The sequence below is a fragment of the Entelurus aequoreus genome, linkage group LG16 (genome assembly GCF_033978785.1).
Source record: "Entelurus aequoreus isolate RoL-2023_Sb linkage group LG16, RoL_Eaeq_v1.1, whole genome shotgun sequence".
NCBI classification, from domain to species: Eukaryota; Metazoa; Chordata; class Actinopteri; order Syngnathiformes; family Syngnathidae; genus Entelurus; species Entelurus aequoreus.
Window position 1 is genome coordinate 10,415,342 of NC_084746.1, and position 21,269 is coordinate 10,436,610.

A 21,269-nucleotide genomic window follows, 5' to 3' on the forward strand; every position below is an offset into this window, starting at 1 on the left:
GAGGAGGAGGGCATTGAGGGAGAAGACGAGCTATCAATGACATCCACCAGCTTCGGTGTCTGAGGCCGCCTGACCGGCCACCCCGTGCCCGCACAAGACCCCCCCCAGGACGGGCGTGACATGCTCTTGTCCCCCGCTCGTCAGGCAGACCCTCCACGGGATTACACTGCAGCCGTGGAAGCTTCCAGCTGCAAATCCACCCACATGCATCTCGCAGACGGCGTAGAAGAAGAAGACGACGGTGCACTTCCGACCGAGGTAAGAAGCTTTTTTTTTTTTTTTTTTTTTTTTTTTTTCTTTCTCCCCGGTGGTCGGTCGGCGTCCCCTCGTCGTTGCACCCGCGCATGTGTGCTGATTGTCGGCCGGGGCTGCACGGGGGACCGGGCATGCACACGGAGCTTCCTTTGTTCGTCAGGCTGTCGTTTCTTCAAGACAACCTCCTTTTTATCCATCCAATTTACTACCGCTTGTCCTTTTTAGTCAGCATTGCAACGTCCATTTATTGATATTGCACTTTTAATGTCAATACTTTTAAACAGGCACGCATATTATCAACCATGTGTGCTGATAATGATTAGTGTGTGTGTGTGTGTGTGTGTGTGTGTGTGTTTGTGCGCGTGCTTGTATTTCTACCCTTCTTGAGACACCAACAAAGAAAACTACCTTCCATATGAGGACCAAAATCATGGTCCCAAAACGGAAAACCATTGCATCTAATAGAGCCAAATACTAGAGTCCGTGAACATTGCTCCAAAGTCAGGATTTTTGTTGTTGATTTAATGTGCATGCAAAAGTAAACATTGACAGGTGCAAAGGCAGCAATATACGATAAAACAAGACGGCAGCTAAAGAAGGACTTTCCTATTCATCCCCGCCAGGTGAACAGATGATTTTACCACTTCCGGTGCTAACGTAAGACGAGCCATATGTGACCACAGGATGAACAAATACACTACGCTACTAAGACTATAGTGGCCATTAACAGTTAGCTTCTACAGCTGGGTTGCCAAAAAGTGCGGCACAGGGGCCATCTGTGGTCCCTGACTCCTTTGTCATCGGCCTTAAGCACGTTACAAAAAAACAAAAAATAGAGATCTCATTTGCACCCCTGGTGGTGACATCCATCAAAATGAGGGTGGTCCCAAAAAAAGGATGGATACTTCAAATGTGTCGCTTTTAAAAGTTATTTACCTCTGGACAACATATGAAATAACAAGTGTGTGTAAGAAATTGAAATGCGCCCCCTTTGGCCAAAATTAATTAAAAAAAAATATATATTTATATAAAGTAGGGGTGTAACGGTACACAAAAATTTCAGTTAGGTACGTACCTCGGTTTAGAGGTCACGGTTCGGTTTATTTTTGGTACGGTAAGAAAACAACAAAATATACATTTTTGGGTTATTTATTCTACCAAATTTGCAAAATCTTCCACCAAAAATATTTTCTTAGTGTAATATTTGATGTGAAGTAATGGGAACCTTGGATAGGTCAATAATTCATAATAACATTGATTTTGATTCAATATTATGTTTTGAGCAATGACAGTTTGAAAGAAAGAAAAACAGCTTTGTTTTATTAGTCAACATTGCAACTTTTTCTAAATTACATTTAACTTTTTTATTTCACTTTTGTTATTTTTATTTTAATAATATTTTTAGAATGTGCCGTGGGCCTTTAAAACATTAGCTGTGGGCCGCAAATGGCCTCCGGGGCACACTTTTGACACCCCTGCTATAGATAATAAAAAATTAAATGTGATAAATCTATGGATAAAAAGCAGAGCCTGACGAGGCATGCGCGTTTATCATAACTCTCTCTCTCTCTCTCTCTCTCTCTCTCTCTCTCTGTCTCTGCCCCTCCCTCACCAATGCTGCTGTTTGTTTTGTTTTTAACCCCTTCTTAACCCTGAACGTACATTGAAAATACACGCAACCCTAACTCAAAATGCCGGACGTTTGAGGCATTTAAGAAACTCCGCCTTGACAGCTCCGCAAAAGAGGACATGTCCGGTGAAAAGAGGACGTATGGTCAGTCTATCCTAGCCCGTTAGCTGCTAGCATGCCGTGTGTTGTGCCTCAGTGTGCATTGTTTACACAACGTGCGTTACGCTACTTAATATGTCCGTGTGGAAACTCGTTCAGTACACCTCCGAACCGAACCGGAACCCCCGTACCGAAACGGTTCAATACAAATACACGTACCGTTACACCCCTAATATAGAGACATTCTGTAGCAACTTGAGGTAAATAATGAAGATTAAAAACCAATTACCAACAAAAAAAATTCTAACTTTTTTAAAACTAAAATCAGTCTTTTTCGCACAATGTGTCGACTCTTGTTCTTATAAAATCGGGAACAAAGTTTGCAATATTTTCTCGTAAAATTATTACTTTTTGTTAATGTAAAATTATTACTTTTTACTGCAAAATGGTGACATTTGTCATATAAAATTCTGACTTATCACAATATCGCCAATTTTTTTGTTCTTGTAAAATAGTGAAATTTTTTGAGTAAAATTATGACTTTTGTCATAATTTGGCCAAGTAAAATTCAGATTATTAATATAATATATCCAACATTTTAAAGTTTTCTTATAAAATTGTGACTTTTGTCGAGTAAAATTACGACTATTTTCATAAAATTGCCAACATTTTAAGCTTTTCTTGTAAAATTGCGACTGAGTAAAATTCCAACTTTTATCATAATATTGCACAAATGTTCAGTTTTTATTGTAAAATGTTGTCCTGCGTTGAGTAAATTTACGCCTTTTATTATAATACTGCCAAAATTCTACATTTTTCTCGTGAAACTGTGACCTTTTTCTTGTGGAGAATGTGTCCTTTTTCTTGGGAAATTCCAACTTATTTTTCACAACAAGCTTTTTTATATGTGCATAGTATGTATATATTATTAATGTTGTAAATACACTTCTTTATACATCTAGAAAGGCTGGTCCTAAAGAGGGAGGCATTTTTCTCAGGTCTCAAGAATGTAACACATGCAAGAGTGTGTGCGTGTGTTTGTTTAAGTGTGTGTAAGTAAATAATGAAAATTACAAACTAATTACAAACAAAATATTTAAAAAATTACTAAAATCGGTCTTTTTCGCACAATGTGTCGACCTTGTTCTTATAAAATTGGGAACAATTTCTCATATTCTTTTTGTTTCTGTAACATTGCAATATTTTCTCTTAAAATTAGAACCTTTTTTATGTAACATTATTACTTTTTACTGCAAAATGGTGACATATGTCATATAAAATTCTGACTTATCACAATATCTCCAATTTTTTTGTCGTTCTGGTAAAATAGCGACATTTTTTGCGTACAATGACTTTTGTCATCATTTTGCCAAGTAAAATTTCGATTATTATTATAATATTGCCAACATTTTTAAGTTTTCTTATAAAATTGTGATTTTTGTCAAATAACATTTCGACTCCTTTCATAAAATTGCCAACATTTTAAGCTTTTCTTGTAAAATTGCGACTGTTATAGAGTAAAATTCCAACTTTTATCATAATATTGCACAAATGTTCAGTTTTTCTTGTAAAATTTTGACTTGCGTTGAGTAAATTTACGACTTTTATTATAATACTGCCAAAATTCTAAATTTTTCTCGTGAAATTGTGACCTTTTTCTTGTGAAATTCCAACTCATTTTTCACAACAAGCTTTTTTATATTTGCATAGTATGTATATATTATTAATGTTGTAAATACACATCTTTATATATCTAGAAAGGCTGGTCCTAAAGAGGGAGGCATTTTTCTCAGGTCTCAAGAAGGTAACAAATACAATAATGTGTGTGTGTGTGCGTGTGTGTGTGTGTGTGTGTGTGTTTGTGTGTGTGTGTGTGTGTGTGTTTGCTTAAGTGTGTGTAAGTAAATAATGAAAATTACAAACTAATTACAAACAAAATATTAAAAAAAATACTAAAATCTGTCTTTTTCGCAAAATGTGTCGACCTTGTTGTTATAAAATTGGGAACAATTTCTCATATTCTTGTTGTTTCTGTAACATTGCAATATTTTCTCTTAAAATTAGAACCTTTTTTATGTAACATTATTACTTCTTACTGCAAAATGGTGACATTTGTCATATAAAATTCTGACTTATCACAATATATTTTCAATTTTTTTGTCGTTCTGGTAAAATAACGACATTTTTTGCGTACAATGATGACTTTTGTCATCATTTTGCCAAGTAAAATTTCGATTATTATTATAATATTGCCAAACATTTTTAAGTTTTCTTATAAAATTGTGATTTTTGTCAAATAACATTTCGACTCCTTTCATAAAATTGCCAACATTTTAAGCTTTTCTTGTAAAACTGCGACTGTTATTGAGTAAAATTCCAACTTTTATCATAATACTGCGCAAAATGTTCAGTTTTTCTTGTAAAATTTTGACTTGCGTTGAGTAAATTTACGACTTTTATTATAATACTGCCAAAATTCTACATTTTTCTTGTGAAATTGTGACCTTTTTCTTGTGAAATTCAACTTATTTTTCACAACAAGCTTTTTTATATTTGCATAGTATGTATATATTATTAATGTTGTAAATACACTTCTTTATATATCTAGAAAGGCTGGTCCTAAAGAGGGAGCATTTTTCTCCGGTCTCAAGAAAGTAAACAAACACGTGTGTGTGTGTGTGTGTGTGTGTGTGTGTGTGTGTGTGTGTGTGTGTGTGTGTGTGTGTGTGTGTGTGTGTGTGTGTGTGTGTGTGTGTGTGTGTGTGTGTGTGTGTGTGTGTGTGTGTGTGTGTGTGTGTGTGTGTGACAATAGACTATCTGCTGTCAGGCGGTGCCTAAAAAAGAGACTGCGTTTAGAATAGCGTGTTGTGTCCACGGAACTCCTTGTGGGTCTATGATTGCACGCGGTGTGGCGTGGAGAGACCACGACACACACACACACACACACACACACACACACACACACACACACACACACACACACACACACACACACACACACACTCCAAGTGCCATTTTATTATTTCTATCACGGGTCTTGATTTATTTTTATTGCCTTTTTTTTTATTGTGTCTATTTTCTTCATGCATGCAATTCTGGTGAATCCAAGAGTCTTTATTTTATCCCCCCCGACACACAGATGGACATTTTCCCTCGGGCATAGCGTGTTTGCTGTTATTGTTCCAGACCATTTCCACATCCCTAATTATTTTAATCTGTCATTTTTTACACATGAATTCCCTTCTTTAGCCCCCCCCCCCCCCCCTTCCTCCAGTCTCCACTGATCACGTCTTCTTACTAAGACATTTGCATGTGTTTAACGTTGGCATATTTGAACGGGCCCAAAAAGGAGTGAATATAAGCAAAGTTGTTCTGGGCCCGACCCAGTCTCCCATGTCTGTGTTGTTCCTGTCAGATTGTTCACTCGCTGTGCCTAAATGTTGCTAGTAAGACGAGAGGATAGAAAAGATAAATGGCTTTTCAACATTTGTTTATGACAGCGGTGTCCAAAGGGCAAAGAGCAACAATAAAAACAAAAAAAAAACAAAAGGCATAATATAGTGAGAAAACATTGATAAGTTAAAACTAACAAACATTAACAAGAGCATGCATTGTCTATGAGTTATGATGTATAAGTATGTGGCCCTTAGTTGCAAAAATATTTGGACACCCCTGGTTGACTGTAAGAATTATATTAATTAAAATCATGGTTGTTTTTACAAGTGATGACGGATGTGAACAAGAGCATGTATTGTCTAGTTATGATGTAAAGGAGAGGTGTTGTAATGTATAAGTAGGGATGATGCTTGAAATCGGTTCTCCCGGTTGTTCGATAAGAAAAGAACAGAGTCTTCGACTCGAATCCCTTTTTGAGAACCGGTACCCGTTATCGAGACCACTATAGTAAAGAAAAAGAGTTGGTTCTTTATTCGAATCCCTGAGAACGAATCCCTTCCCACAGGAAATCCCCTGTTGGACGCAATGTTATGCCCATTTGATTGTAGACTCTTACTGACACCTTGTGGCGATATGAAAATACTACGCGTCAATAGTTTGGGCACTTCCGGGTTGACGATGTTATGTCCAGTTCATGAGACAATTGAGAAGTAGACAAGTTGTGTTAGCTCTTACAAGCCTTGGAAAAGATGAGTCTGTAAGTAAACTGTTTAACTTGTTTATGTAAGTCAATATTAAGGTGGAAAGTGTTTCAATTTGATAGTAAGATGTTTATTGAAAAACGATTTTTGTGCACTGTTTTGGATGTTTTGAGGACTTAAATGGCTGCCAGTCGTGTATTTCCACCATCGAAATAGTTTCAACACTCAGAAGTATTTGTTTGATGATAGTACTGTATATTTGTGTGAAGCTAATATTTTACATATTGTGTTTTACATTTCAGTATTTCATTGAATCACATAGCTTATACATTTGTCATTGTGTGTATTTCAGTTAAAAAATAAAAAATAAAACAGTCCAGTGCAAGACAAAAGTAAAGATAGGAAAAGACAAAGCAAGATCAACAACAATAAAGAGCCTAAATGGATTAATCTGCTTTGGAACTTTATTAGACGTCTTGGATTGTTTGTTAGCTGTCTGCCTGAGTGTGTGTAGTTAGTATGTTCAATAGCAGCAGAAGTGCACTTTTTGGAGAGCTGTATTATTTTCAGTTTTGTGCCCAAGGGACTGATTTTATTTAACACTATATTATTATGTATACACCTATAGTGATCACAGAGACAGGTTGTTTTTGTGTTGCTGTATATATTTGTTTTTCTGAAAAATCCCACATAATATACTTTGGGGTAACAGTCATATATATATATATATATATTTTTTAGGGGGGTAACAGTCAATATTTATTTATTTATTTAATTTAATTTTTTTCTTATAATATAAAAGTGAGCTTTTGTTAAACCAAGTATTGTGTTTTTTTTTCCATATACAACAACCTATCTGGATTCGATAAGAGGATCGATAAGGAATCGGTTCAATAAGAAGATTCGATAATGGGCTCAAACTCGATAATTTCTTATCAAACATCATCCCTATGTATAAGTATGTGGCCCTTAGTTGGAAAATATTTGGACACCCCTGGTCGACTGTAAGAATTATATTTATTAAAATCTTAATTGTTTTTTACAAATGAAGAGGGATGTGAACAAGAGCATGTATTGTCTATGTGTTATGATGTAAAGGAGAGGTGTGCTTGTAATGTATAAGTATGTGTCAATGAAAGGGCCTTGTATGAGATTTCCTAATTTGATTACATGTTATAGTTTAATGTTATTGTTATAATTTTATTGCATATTTTTAATTTAGGTAACCAGGGACTGCAGATGGAAATGAACTATTCAGCTATAATCTGGTGCAGAACATACAGTATATACCGGTGCAAAATGTTTATTTACACACCTTTAAAGGCGCTGTTTCCTTACAGTAACACTTTTTAAAGCAAGACATATAACAAAAACACCACCCGTTAGCTTATGTTACCGTTATTGGTTTAACAGAACACATTTGTCTATTTTTTTTCAAATTTACCAAGTTTATGCCATACATCTTTTTTACCGTCCACAGATAAAGTCATTATTTACAGCAGTCACTCACCCGGTCTGGTCAACAAACAGCTCCTTTAATTGTTTCTAAAGGGTGCTTGTCACGGGGCAGTAAAACGGCCAATGAAACAAAACAGAAGTCATGGTCATGGACCCAGTAGCTGCAAAAGCTAGCTCTAAAAATCAGCTAAACAGACCCAATAACTCCACGGTGACGTTTCGGTGAGTTTACGAAACTGAAGCAATACAAAAAGAATGTCGTTGTAAGTAAATAATACTAACATAGACACTTTTAAACGTGCTAGTATATTAGCTAATGTAAAAATATGCATGAAAACACTTCTACTGACATCACACATGGGACGGTTTAGTAAGTGAGAATTGTTTTAGTTGTATTGTAAAACTTAGACACTTTGCTTGGAGTGACAAATTAAGAATCCTTTAGAAAAAAAACCCCGCTCTGGACGGATTCCAGACAAAACGGGATTTACTTCCGGTTCAAGGCACGGAAAAAAGACTTTCAACCCACTCAGCACCTGCAGTGAGCAACCGTGTCCGAAAGGTGGCGCCATAACACACATCTTCTGTTTCTCTGTAGATGTTTTATGGAAACTGTTTGTTGAATAAAAAAACAAAATGGCCCTTTAGCAAAGAAAAATCCATAAATTAGCCGCACTGTTTTATAAGTCACAGGGATCAAAGCGTAGTTAAAAAAAAAAAAAAAAAGTCTGGAAAATACAGTATTTATGTTTCATGATATTGATAGTTGAACAACATCAACAAAATATATAAACTAGTTCCTTACTTGTTTATATATTTATATATGTGAGTTTTTCCTTGCCCTTATGTGGGCTCTGTACCGAGGATGTCGTCGTGGCTTGTGCAGCCCTTTGAGACACTTGTGATTTAAGGCTATATAAATAAACATTGATTGATTGATTGATATTACAAATAATTGTTTCAGCGATTAAAGTCAATAGTACACAAACTACTATTTACTACTCATTTAAATCCTCTGGTTTGCCCTTGTGTCCAGGGAACTAAACTAGTTAAGTTTCTAAACAATAACAAAAACAAACAGAAAAATTGTTTTGGGAAAAAAAAAAAATCGACTTAATCACTCGTATGCTGATCCATCAATGAATGGATCGATCCGATCCTCCTCTTGCATACAACGAGGCTGATACACCGACTGTTGTTATTTTATCCTCTCTCTAGTCTGGAGTCTGACTAATCTACTTGTTCATTTCCTGTTAACATCTGCTTACTTTCTGCCGTAACACGTTTTTTATTTCATGCGTAAACTTCACCAAGCACTTATTTCTTGGTGTCCTTTCAAGCCATTTTAGCTTTTGGCTAATGTTGACATGTTTAGCCTCGCCTTCCAGTGATAATGTACTTGACAATGAGGCTTCAGATCACGGGTGTCATTAATTGTGATTATGTAATCGCCGTTATATTTGTGATTTAACATCTAACGTTACGGCCTCCATAGGCATGCAAGACGGTGAAAAATGGGTCTTATTCTGTCACAAGACTCGCGTTATCGGCTTTAAATAAGTCATTTGATGAATAGTATCTAACAAATAGTGTAAAATGTTCATAACAAACATATCAGATGAGTGTTTATGGTTTGTATGAGTTAAATATTGTCTTGTGTGAGCATAAACTACTAGAGAAATTATTTTTTTTATAAGCGAGTTCAATGCAGGAAATATCGTTTTACTGGTGAAAGCGACAAGCAGTATCACACTAAAATGAACTTGATGTCAAACAGGAAGAGGCACCATCGCACTGTGACACAGCAGACCATAGCATACACACACGTGCATTATTAAAGTGACAAAACTTGCCATCCAAACAACACCCCGTTTGTTGACAGGGAGATATGACCGCCATGGAAGCACATTCAATCTTTTTATTGACATTTGTCATCCAAACAATACCCCGTTTGTTGACAAGGAGATATGACCGCTATGGAAGCACATTCAATCTTTTTATTGACATTTGTCATCCAAACAATACCCCGTTTGTTGACAAGGAGATATGACCGCCATGGAAGCACATTCAATCTTTTTATTGACATTCGCCATCCAAACAATACCCCGTTTGTTGACAGGGAGATATGAACGCCATGGAAGCACATTCAATCTTTTTATTGACATTCGCCATCCAAACAATACTCCGTTTGTTGACAATGAGATACGACCGCCATGGAAGCACATTCAATCTTTTTATTGACATTCACCATCTAAACAATACCCCGTTTGTTGACAAGGACATATGACCGCCATGGAAGCACATTCAATCTCTTTATTGACATTCGCCATCCAAACAATACCCCATTTGTTGACAGGGAGATATGACCGCCATGGAAGCACATTCAATCTTTTTATTGACATTTGTCATCCAAACAATACCCCGTTTGTTGACAAGGAGATATGACCGCCATGGAAGCACATTCAATCTTTTTATTGACATTTGTCATCCAAACAATACCCCGTTTGTTGACAATGAGATACGACCGCCATGGAAGCACATTCAATTTTTTTATTGACATTCACCATCCAAACAATACCCCGTTTGTTGACAAGGAGATATGACCGCCATGGAAGCACATTCAATCTCTTTATTGACATTCGCCATCCAAACAATACCCCGTTTGTTGACAGGGAGATATGACCGCCATGGAAGCACATTCAATCTTTTTATTGACATTTGTCATCCAAACAATACCACGTTTGTTGACAGGGAGATATGACCGCGACGGAAGCACATTCAATCTTTTTATTGACATTTGTCATCCAAACAATACCCCGTTTGTTGACAGGGAGATATGACCGCCATGGAAGCACATTCAATCTTTTTATTGACATTTGTCATCCAAACAATACCCCGTTTGTTGACAAGGAGATATGACCGCCATGGAAGCACATTCAATCTTTTTATTGACATTTGTCATCCAAACAATACCCCGTTTGTTGACAATGAGATACGACCGCCATGGAAGCACATTAAATTTTTTTATTGACATTCACCATCCAAACAATACCCCGTTTGTTGACAAGGAGATATGACCGCCATGGAAGCACATTCAATCTCTTTATTGACATTCACCATCCAAACAATACCCCGTTTGTTGACAGGGAGATATGACCGCCATGGAAGCACATGCAATCTTTTTATTGACATTTGTCATCCAAACAATACCCCGTTTGTTGACAAGGAGATATGACCACCATGGAAGCACATTCAATCTTTTTATTGACATTCGCCATCCAAACAATACCCCGTTTGTTGACAGGGAGATATGAACGCCATGGAAGCACATTCAATCTTTTTATTGACATTCGCCATCCAAACAATACTCCGTTTGTTGACAAGGATATATGACCGCCACGGAAGCACATTCAATCTTTTTATTGACATTTACCATCCAAACAATACCCCGTTTGTTGACAAGGAGATCAGCACATCTGTAATATATCATAAAGTGATATGTTACATGTACATCATGTTTACAGTCAAGAACAAACTTGCATGGAATGTTGTTTTAGTCAACAGTTTATGTAATAAACCGGGTTCGTACGGGTGCTTAAAAACCTTAAAACCTTGGATTTTAATGTTGTGTTTTCAAGGTTTGAAAAATGCTTGAATTGTGGGTGAAGTGCTTGGAAATGCTTGGAAATGTCCATCATATCTCGGCAGTTTGACTCGATAGGTTAATTATAAAATGAAAACAAAATAAAAAGTTTCCTTAAAAATGAAAGCTACACGCTTGATCTTTTGGCGTTGCACGAGCCCTTACATGAGGTTGTTGTCATGTCTATACGGCTCTGTGTCGCCCCCCAGAGGACAGTGGTGCATCGCTCCATCGCGCCGGCAGGTTGTCGTTGTAATGAACATTGGATGGAAAATGACAAATACAAACTTTGGATAAAACGTGGACCAAATGTGAATGATTTTGAGTTTTTATCCAACAAGGTTGGATGTATTTTTTGCTTAATTATTTTGGTTGTCTACTTAACTCATCTGACTACATCAGTTAAAGCAAACAAGTTACAATTTGTCGTTTTGGGCTGGGGCTCTGCCCCTAGGGTCTTGCTCCGTGGGTGGGGGGGGGCCGGGAACTGGCCGTGTGCCGCGTGGTCGGGTGGGTCTGGAGTGTGTTCCCTGGTTCTGGCCTGGCGGGCCGATCCTTGGGTGGTCTGGCGGTCGAGGGTGGATGCTGGTGCCTGGGTGGGGGTTGGGGCATGGGTGGGGTTGCCGTCTTGGGTCGGGTGGGGGGTCTGTCTCTCTCGTGGGTGGTTGGGCGGAGCGTTGCGCCCGGGGGGGTGGGGGGGCTTGCCGCGGTCGGGCGGGGGTCGGCTGGTGCCCCTCTGGCCTCAGGTCTCCTTGGACTTTCTCCTTCCCCTGGGGTGCGAGGCGGGGCATGCCCTGGGTCGCCCTGCGCTGCGGCTGTGCGGGCCCGCCTGGTGCCGATCCTTGGGTGGTCTGGTGGTCGGGGGTGGACGGGGGTGCCTGGGCAGGGGGTTGGGGTGCGGGTGGGGCAACGGGCGGCCGCCTTGGGTCGGGTGGGGGGTTTGTCCCTCTTGTGGGTGGTTGGGCGGGGGATTGCGCCCAGGGGGATGGGGGGTTTGCCGCGGTCGGGCAGGGGTCGGCTCGTGCCCCTCTGGCCTTGGGTCTCCTTGGGCTTTCTCCTTCCCCTGGGGTGCGGGGAAAGGTCTGCCCTGGGTTGCCCTGCGCTGCGGCTGTGCGGGCCTGCCTGGTGCCGGGTTGGGGGGGCTGCTTGCCTCCCTTGTTGGGGCCCCGGCGGTGCTGCCCAACTGCCCAGCGAAAGTCCCCCTCCTGTATATAAAAAAATAAAGAAGCAATGCGATCATGTACTTTTGAATGAAAATCTGATGGATGGATAGTAGGAACATGTCGTTATGTGGAACAAAGACGGTTTTATTTGAGTCAGGGAGTGCCTCCTGCAGGAGCTCAGAGATCTATTCACTTAGACCGTGTAAGGAGCGCTGTGATGGCGTCTATTCCCTCAAATAGCATTGCACAGGGTTCAACTGTGGGCCTCCGTGATTTCTCCGTCTCTCTCAGGCACACATCAGTGTAAGATCCATCCGGTCTAGAACATGCCAAATGACACCAGGTCCCAGTGGAGCCGCTTTGGTTCCAAGTCAAAGACCCTCATTCAAGTCTTAGTCCCCACATTCTCCCTTTCTCTTCCCTCCTGTGTCTTCCTCCCATATTGTGCCACTTCTTGGGTTTTGTCACAACCTCTCGCTGAAAAGAATGAAACATCGAGGCAACTTTGATGGCACCTTTGTAGCAAGAAGATTGCAAGTTGCTCGTTGTTGAGAGCACAGTTTTGATCAACCTTTGCGGGGTCTCTGAAAGACTGCACAGCTCCAAACAATTTCAGAATAGGGTTGTCCCCATACCGATATTTTAGTACCGGTACCAAAATGTTTTTCGGTACTTTTCTAAATAAAGGGGACCACAAAAAATGTCATTATTGGCTTTATTGTAGCAAAAAAAATTAGTGTACATGAAACATATGTTTATTATTGTAATTTACTCCTTAAATAAAATAGTGAACATACTAGACACACTGCAAGTATATATATATAATTAAGATAGAAGGAAAGATGAAAGCAGCAATGTACAGAGACATGAAAACCAGCATGGTGGTGGCAGCATCATGGTGTGGGGATGGTTTTCAGCGGAAATAACTGGTAGATTAGTCAGGATAGAGGGAGAGATGAATGCAGCAATGTTCAGAGACATCCTGGATGAAAACAAACACTTCCCATCCGGATGGGCAGTGTTGGTTTTCATCCAGGATGTCTCTGTACATTGCTGCAGTCATCTTAGTCTAGTCAGGGAGGTGACCAAGACCATGGTCACTCTGTCAGAGCTACAACATTCCTCTGTGGAGAGAGGAGAACCTTCAAGAAGGACAATCCACCAATCAGTCCTGTATGGTAGAATGACCAGACGGAAGCCATATATTAGTCAAAAGTTTGCCAAAATGCACCTGAAAGACTCTCAGACCATGAGAAACTAAATTCTCTGGTCTGATGAGACAAAGATGGAAGTCTTTGGCGTGAATGTTTGGAGGAAACCAGGCACCGCTCATCACCAGGACAATACCATCCCTACAGTGAAGCATGGTGGTGGCAGCATCATGGTGTGGGGATGGTTTTCAGCGGAAATAACTGGTAGACTAGTCAGGATAGGGGGAACGATGAATGCGGCAATGTACAGAGACATCCTGGTTGAAAACCAACACTTCCCATCCATCCAGGATGTCTCTGTACATTGCTGCATTCACCTTAGTCTAGTCAGGGAGGTTACCAAGACCATGGTCACGCTGTCAGAGCTACAGCATTCCTCTGTGGAGAGAGGAGAACTTTCCAGAAGAACAATCCACCAATCAGGCCTGTATGGTAGAATGACCAGATGCAAGTTTGCCAAAATGAACCTGAAAGACTCTCAGACCACGAGAAACTAAATTCTCTGGTCTGACAAGACAAAGATTGAAGTCTTTGGCGAGAATGTTTGGAGGAAACAGTTCATCACCCGGCCAATATCATCCCTACAGTGAAGCATGGTGGTGGCAGCATCATGGTGTGGGGATGGTTTTCAGCGGAAATAACTGGTAGACTAGTCAGGATAGAGGGAAAGATGAATGCAGCGATGTTCAGAGACATCCTGGATGAAAACAAACACTTCCCATCCGGATGGGCAGTGTTGGTTTTCATCCAGGATGTCTCTGTACATTGCTGCAGTCATCTTAGTCTAGTCAGGGAGGTGACCAAGACCATGGTCACTCTGTCAGAGCTACAACATTCCTCTGTGGAGAGAGGAGAACCTTCAAGAAGGACAATCCACCAATCAGTCCTGTATGGTAGAATGACCAGACGGAAGCCATTTATTAGTCGGAAGTTTGCCAAAATGCACCTGAAAGACTCTCAGACCATGAGAAACTAAATTCTCTGGTCTGATGAGACAAAGATGGAAGTCTTTGGCGTGAATGTTTGGAGGAAACCAGGCACCGCTCATCACCAGGACAATACCATCCCTACAGTGGTGGCAGCATCATGGTGTGGGGATGGTTTTCAGCGGAAATAACTGGTAGACTAGTCAGGATAGGGGGAACGATGAATGCGGCAATGTACAGAGACATCCTGGTTGAAAACCAACACTTCCCATCCATCCAGGATGTCTCTGTACATTGCTGCATTCACCTTAGTCTAGTCAGGGAGGTTACCAAGACCATGGTCACTCTGTCAGAGCTGCAGCATTCCTCTGTGGAGAGAGGATAACTTTCCAGAAGAACAATCCACCAATCAGGCCTGTATGGTAGAATGACCAGATGCAAGTTTGCCAAAATGAACCTGAAAGACTCTCAGACCACGAGAAACTAAATTCTCTGGTCTGACAAGACAAAGATTGAAGTCTTTGGCGAGAATGTTTGGAGGAAACCACTCATCACCCGGCCAATATCATCCCTACAGTGGTGGCAGCATCATGGTGTGGGGATGGTTTTCAGCGGAAATAACTGGTAGACTAGTCAGGATAGAGGGAAAGATGAATGCAGCGATTTTCAGAGACATCCTGGATGAAAACAAACACTTCCCTTCCGGATGGGCAGTGTTGGTTTTCATCCAGGATGTCTCTGTACATTGCTGCAGTCATCTTAGTCTAGTCAGGGAGGTGACCAAGACCATGGTCACTCTGTCAGAGCTACAACATTCCTCTGTGGAGAGAGGAGAACCTTCAAGAAGGACAATCCACCAATCAGTCCTGTATGGTAGAATGACCAGACGGAAGCCATTTATTAGTCAAAAGTTTGCCAAAATGCACCTGAAAGACTCTCAGACCATGAGAAACTAAATTCTCTGGTCTGATGAGACAAAGATGGAAGTCTTTGGCGTGAATGTTTGGAGGAAACCAGGCACCGCTCGTCACCAGGACAATACCATCCCTACAGTGGTGGCAGCATCATGGTGTGGGGATGGTTTTCAGCGGAAATAACTGGTAGACTAGTCAGGATAGGGGGAACGATGAATGCAGCAATGTACAGAGACATCCTGGTTGAAAACCAACACTTCCCATCCATCCAGGATGTCTCTGTACATTGCTGCATTCACCTTAGTCTAGTCAGGGAGGTTACCAAGACCATGGTCACTCTGTCAGAGCTACAGCATTCATCTTAGTCTAGTCAGGGAGGTGACCAAGACCATGGTCACTCTGTCAGAGCTACAACATTCCTCTGTGGAGAGAGGAGAACCTTCCAGAAGGACAATCCACCAATCAGTCCTGTATGGTAGAATGACCAGACGGAAGCCATTTATTAGTCAAAAGTTTGCCAAAATGCACCTGAAAGACTCTCAGACCATGAGAAACTAAATTCTCTGGTCTGATGAGACAAAGATGGAAGTCTTTGGCGTGAATGTTTGGAGGAAACCAGGCACCGCTCATCACCAGGACAACACCATCCCTACAGTGGTGGCAGCATCATGGTGTGGGGATGGTTTTCAGCGGAAATAACTGGTAGACTAGTCAGGATAGGGGGAACGATGAATGCAGCAATGTACAGAGACATCCTGGTTGAAAACCAACACTTCCCATCCATCCAGGATGTCTCTGTACATTGCTGCATTCACCTTAGTCTAGTCAGGGAGGTTACCAAGACCATGGTCACTCTGTCAGAGCTACAGCATTCATCTTAGTCTAGTCAGGGAGGTGACCAAGACCATGGTCACTCTGTCAGAGCTACAACATTCCTCTGTGGAGAGAGGAGAACCTTCAAGAAGGACAATCCACCAATCAGTCCTGTATGGTAGAATGACCAGACGGAAGCCATTTATTAGTCAAAAGTTTGCCAAAATGCACCTGAAAGACTCTCAGACCATGAGAAACTAAACTCTCTGGTCTGATGAGACAAAGATGGAAGTCTTTGGCGTGAATGTTTGGAGGAAACCAGGCACCGCTCGTCACCAGGACAACACCATGCCTACAGTGGTGGCAGCATCATGGTGTGGGGTTGGTTTTTTAAAATCAAAAAGCAATGTGTTTTGATTTTGCTTCCGCTCCATCTTGCCTCTGATTGGCCCTGTCCTTAGCCAATCGTGACTCACCTTACGTAAACTAGCCAATCATCCTGGATTTTTTTTCCACACGTAAACAAACCTTCCATCCTGGAGTTGTGTGTGTGTGTGTGTGTGTGTGTGTGTGTGTGTGTGTGTGTGTGTGTGTGTGTGTGTGTGTGTGTGTGTCCTCCCTGCTGGATCCCAGGGGATACACGCGGTAATGGCGGGGTGGATCGGCAGCCCATTTTCTCTACTTTCTCTTCCATGCACGGGTCTAAAAATAGCGAAGCGAACGGAATCGCGGCTGCTTCCAAAAACTAGCCACGCCACTCGGAAATGTAATTGGGCTACGTGGCTCGTTAACCGGGTAGCCAATGTTGCGACGGGTGTGTACCCGACAGAGAGAGAGATGCTTTCAAGGCCTCCAGGGTGTCGACTCCACTTGATGTCCTTCCCCAGGTTGTGATGTGTCAGCAGGGGATGAATTATGTACAAGCTCTCATCTCCCGTCCACCTCTTGTCTCCCGTCACTCGCCTCTCCTTTCATCACGTCTGAACACATCCGCGTCCTCCACCTCCGCCATCTTTTCTCTTCTGTCTCCACGTCGTGGCGGCTCCCTCCCCCGCCGATCTGGACGTGCCTCGGCTGAGATTTAGCCTTCTTTCCGTGCAAAAAAAATAAATAAATGTCCTAGAATGAGGCATAGAGAAGCTCCTTATTCCGTGTGCGGCCATTGACAGGTTTGACAGTTACGTTCTTGACTGACAGGAGCTGTTAGGCCTGACTGACAAGATGGCTGACGGCGCACAAGACAAAATGCCTCATCAGAACTGGCATCATCCACTCTTGAAGTCGACTCCTTGATGTGGGCAGGAAATTGTGTCCTTCGACAGGATTTGAGAGCATTACCGTATTTTACGGACCATAGGGCGCACCGGGTTATAAGGCGCACTAGTTACTCTCCATTAAATGTAACTAAGCTACAAGTTACACTCCAATAAATGTAACTAATCTACAAGTTACTCTCCATTAAATGTAGCTAAGTTACAAGTTACTCTCCATTAAATGTAGCTAAGCTACAAGTTACTCTCCATTAAATGTAGCTAAGCTACAAGTTACTCTCCATTAAATGTAGCTAAGTTACAAGTTACTCTCCATTAAATGTAGCTAAGCTACAGGTTATTCTCCATTAAATGTAACTAATCTACAAGTTACTCTCCATTAAATGTAGCTAAGCTACAAGTTACTCTCCATTAAATGTAGCTAAGCTACACCTTACTCTTCATTAAATGTAGCTAAGCTACAAGTTACTCTCCATTAAATGTAGCTAAGTTACACATTACTCTCCATTAAATGTAGCTAAGCTACAAGTTACTCTCCATTAAATGTAGCTAAGTTACAAGTTACTCTCCATTAAATGTAGCTAAGCTACAAGTTACTCTCCATTAAATGTAGCTAAGTTACAAGTTACTCTCCATTAAATGTAGCTAAGCTACAAGTTACTCTCCATTAAATGTAACTAAGCTACAAGTTACTCTCCATTAAATGTAGCTAAGTTACAAGTTACTCTCCATTAAATGTAGCTAAGCTACAAGTTACTCTCCATTAAATGTAGCTAAGTTACAAGTTACTCTCCATTAAATGTAGCTAAGCTACAGGTTATTCTCCATTAAATGTAACTAATCTACAAGTTACTCTCCATTAAATGTAGCTAAGCTACAAGTTACTCTCCATTAAATGTAGCTAAGCTACACCTTACTCTTCATTAAATGTAGCTAAGCTACAAGTTACTCTCCATTAAATGTAGCTAAGTTACACATTACTCTCCATTAAATGTAGCTAAGCTACAAGTTACTCTCCATTAAATGTAGCTCAGCTACAAGTTACTCTCCATTAAATGTAGCTAAGTTACAAGTTACTCTCCATTGAATGTAGCTAAGCTACAAGTTACTCTCCATTAATTGTAACTAAGCTACAGGTTATTCTCCATTAAATGTAACTAATCTACAAGTTACTCTCCATTAAATGTAGCTAAGCTACAAGTTACTCTCCATTAAATGTAGCTAAGCTACACATTACTCTTCATTAAATGTAGCTAAGCTACAAGTTACTCTCCATTAAATGTAGCTAAGTTACACATTACTCTCCATTAAATGTAGCTAAGCTACAAGTTACTCTCCATTAAATGTAGCTAAGCTACAAGTTACTCTCCATTAAATGTAGCTAAGCTACAAGTTACTCTCCATTAAATGTAGCTAAGCTACAAGTTACTCTCCATTAAATGTAACTAAGCTACAGGTTATTCTCCATTAAATGTAACTAATCTACAAGTTACTCTCCATTAAATGTAGCTAAGCTACAAGTTACTCTCCATTAAATGTAGCTAAGCTACACGTTACTCTTCATTAAATGTAGCTAAGCTACAAGTTACTCTCCATTAAATGTAGCTAAGCTACAAGTTACTCTCCATTAAATGTAGCTAAGTTACACATTACTCTCCATTAAATGTAGCTAAGTTACAAGTTACTCTCCATTAAATGTAGCTAAGCTACAAGTTACTCTCCATTAAATGTAACTAAGCTACAGGTTATTCTCCATTAAATGTAACTAATCTACAAGTTACTCTCCGTTAAATGTAGCTAAGCTACAAGTTACTCTCCATTAAATGTAGCTAAGCTACAAGTTACTCTCCATTAAATGTAGCTAAGTTACACATTACTCTCCATTAAATGTAGCTAAGCTACATGTTACTATCCATTAAATGTAACTAAGCTACAAGTTATATAAAAACATATAAAAACATCAAAGTTTTATTTGACAAAAGAGCATAAAACAAACAAAATAATAGTTCCAGCATAAAATGGACAGATACATCTGAATTTAATCTCGTAACTTAAGTGTTGAAAGTAAAAGAAAAACCTAATACAAATGTATCACTTTATGAGTGGGGCACCTTTTGGATCCCAAATATGTTTAGTGGTATTTTATTTATTTTTTCACTGTGATTACTCAAAAATATTAAATAATTCAAATCAATGGTGTCCTGCATTATTGATCTTTTAGGCTCTAATTACTAAATACTGCATATTTCAGTTTTACTATAAAAAACAAAGTTGTTTTTGACAGAAAAGCCATAAAACCTTTTTTTTTAAAAATTACTTTATATCAACTTGAAGTTGATATAGAGATTTACTGTAAGCGTTAAATAAAAAATATTAATAATAATTTGACTTATTTTTTAAATTTTAATGACTGAGACCCTTTATGGTCCCCTGGACCCCTAAAGGTAAAATCATTTTAAAAATCCATATATTTTGTTATGATTTGAAAATGAAAAATATCAAAATAGCCCCCACATGCTTTAATTTTTCCGTGTGCGGCCCTCAATGGGAAAAGTTTGGACACCCCTCACATGCTCTTGTTAATGTTTGTTAGTTTTAACTTATCAATGTTTTCTAACTATATTATGCCTTTTGCTTTTTTTATTTTTTTTATTGTTGCTCTTTGCCCTTTGGACACCTCTGTCATAAACAAATGTTGAAAAGCCATTTATCTTTTCTACAGGAACAACCCAGACATGGGAGACTGGGTCGGGCCCAGAACAACTTTGCTTATATTCACTCCTTTTTGGGCCCGTTCAAATATGCCAACGTTAAACACATGCAAATGTCTTAGTAAGAAGACGTGATCAGTGGAGACTGGAGGGGGGGGCTAAAGAAGGGAATTCATGTGTAAAAAATGACAGATTAAAATAATTAGGGATGTGGAAATGGTCTGGAACAATAACCAGCAAACACGCTATGCCCGAGGGTAAATGTCCCATCTGTGTGTCGGGGGGATAAAATAAAGACTCTTGGATTCACCAGAATTACATGCATGAAGAAAATAGACACAATAAAAAAAAAAGGCAATAAAAATAAATCAAGACACGTGATAGAAATAATGAAATGGCACTTGGTGTGTGTGTGTGTGTGTGTGTGTGTGTGTGTGTGTGTGTGTGTGTGTGTGTGTGTGTGTGTCGTCTCTCCACGCCACACCGCGTGTAATCATAGACCCACAAGGAGTTCCGTGGACACAACACCGCTATTCTAAACGCAGCTCTTTTTTTAGGCACCGCCTGACAGCAGATAGTCTATTGTCTCCCAAACAGTCTGTTAGAATAAGTCTGTCCACCTGGTGTCACACACACACACACACACACACACACACACACACACACACACACACACACACACACACACACACACACACACACACACACACACACACACACACACACACACACACACACACACACACACACACACACACACACACACATGTATTTGTTACCTTCTTGAGACCTGAGAAAAATGCCTCCCTCTTTAGGACCAGCCTTTCTAGATATATAAAGAAGTGTATTTACAACATTAATAATATATACATAATATGCAAGTATAAAAAAGCTTGTTGTGAAAAATAAGTTGGAATTTCACAAGAAAAAGGTCACAATTTCACGAGAAAAATGTAGAATTTTGGCAGTATTATAATAAAAGTCGTAAATTTACTCAACGCAAGTCAAAATTTTACAAGAAAAACTGAACATTTTGCGCAATTTTATGATAAAAGTTGGAATTTTACTCAATAACAGT

General features: G+C 39.9%; 1 protein-coding gene across 1 annotated transcript in view; it reads left to right on the plus strand.

Moving 5' to 3' along the window:
* The window catches only part of LOC133630591 (receptor-type tyrosine-protein phosphatase S-like), a 375,093-nt gene continuing 353,824 nt past the window's right edge, over positions 1 to 21,269 (plus strand). Inside the window, exon 1 of the mRNA XM_062022176.1 lies at positions 1 to 258. The gene's annotated coding sequence lies outside the window, so the exon portion shown is untranslated. The remainder of the gene's footprint in view (positions 259 to 21,269) is intronic.